At 47.8% G+C, this 1,758-nt stretch overlaps 1 protein-coding gene across 1 annotated transcript in view; it reads left to right on the forward strand.

The window, feature by feature from the left end:
• Positions 1 to 1,249: 1,249 nt before the first annotated feature.
• Positions 1,250 to 1,758, forward strand: part of SESTD1 (SEC14 and spectrin domain containing 1) — a gene marked incomplete in the record, with an annotated part of 145,410 nt that continues 144,901 nt past the window's right edge. Inside the window, 1 exon segment of the mRNA XM_027773110.1 lies at positions 1,250 to 1,712.

Below are 1,758 nucleotides of genomic sequence, written 5' to 3' on the forward strand. Positions count from 1 at the left end.
CCTGCTGAGTAGATGCTCAACCTGTGTTTGTTGGAATGAATGATGACTGCAACACTTTATTTATTTATTTATTTTTGCTGAGCACTGTGCTATGTTCTGGGGAGCCAGAAATGAATTGTCCTTTTAAGGAATAGAGTGTAGAAAGAAAAGACCACCAAGCAAAGCAATGGGGAGAAAAGTGCCAAGGATTATCATAGATGATAGAAAAAATGTTCTGTAAAACCAGAGAAAAGGGGCCAGCAAATGGCGTGGGAATTAAGGCACTGGACTCCCACATGGCTGAACGTGGTTCAAATACCAGACCTAATGGCTTGAAAATTACACCAGGCACATGCGTGTGCGTGCCCAAATGCTGAGAGGAGAACAGAGGCGAAGCGATTGTGGCATAGCCATTCCCCTTGGTGGGGGGATGATTTCTCACTTTCCCTCTTACTGTCTTTTTCCAGTTAGTGTACATGTCCTATAGCAAAACAAAACAAAAACCTAACAACAACAACAACAAAAACAGAGAAAATTAAAGAGAATTTTATTCAGTCTCAGTGTGTGGGATGAGGGTGTGGGAATGGTTAAAGGAGGGGATTTCAGGAAATATTCCAAAGAGGAAGTGATGCTTTATTATTATTATGTTGATGGCTAGTAGGAATTCACCTGATTAAACAAGGGATTGATTTCAGATGGGGGAAACTACAGAAGCACAGTGACAAAACCTAGTGAATCTCTGTGTGGTATATGAATACGGGGAGGACTCAAAGCTGGAGGTGTAGAGGTCAAGAGATCAGATTATAAATGGCCTAATATACCACAGTAATGAGCTTGAACCTGATTCATAAAGTGGAGCCAGGAAGGGCACTGAAAAGGGATGTGCCATGCTCTGGTCTGTTTTTGGAGCATTTTCTGACAGTGACATGGAAGTGAGGCAGAAGTGAAGTTAGAAAGACTTGACCTCTTAAAGAGTCGGAAAGAAGTCGAAATAGTGGGGACAGGCTTGTTAGTCTCAGAATGAAGTGGAAGGATTCATGGGATTTTAAGTCAGAGAATTCTGGTTGCCTAGTCCTTAGAGTACAAGATTGTCACAGAATTAGGAGACAGTGCAGTGAGTGGCAGAGTGAGTAATATGGAAGGCTGGGGACTGAGAGTACTTGGCCTCTGTGAGTTTATGGGGATTAGCTGATGACTCTTGCACTCAATTCAGGAAATGACATAAACACGATTTGCGCAATGCATTGAAAAGAATGAGGACTGTGACAGTAAGTACACATGGAGAAAAATATCTAGGAGTTGGAGAGATGGGGGAAAGGAGTCACTACTGAAGGGCCCTATCTGGATTCACTTCGGACTGTCCAAGTAGAAAGCTCTTCAGAGACCAGTGCCCAATCCTGCCCTGGGGCGCACCTCCTCCTCTCGGGCTGCCTTCCTCCAGCCACAGTGCAGACCCCCTCCTGGCATGGGAACTCCGGAGCGAGGGAACCCCAGCAAGCCGAGGCTGAAACTCTGAGAATTTAGTTCTTGGGGGCCATACGGACAGTACTGGGACGACATACTTGAGGATGCGGCCAGAGGAGACAAACGGCTCTCCAAGGTGCCAAGTAGCGGGCCTTTCTTACGCCCGACTTCCTGACTGCAGGCTCCGGGCGCTTTCCACGACCCCACACTGCCTGCGGGGACCCGGAGCTCGGAACTCGCAGAGCGGTGGGGAGCGCAGGGCTGGCTAGGTGCGTAGACACGTCCCTGGCCGCCCAGCCCCCAGCCCCCAGCCCC

This window comes from Tupaia chinensis, unplaced genomic scaffold (genome assembly GCF_000334495.1).
Source record: "Tupaia chinensis unplaced genomic scaffold, TupChi_1.0 Scaffold000322_1, whole genome shotgun sequence".
Classification (NCBI taxonomy): Eukaryota; Metazoa; Chordata; class Mammalia; order Scandentia; family Tupaiidae; genus Tupaia; species Tupaia belangeri.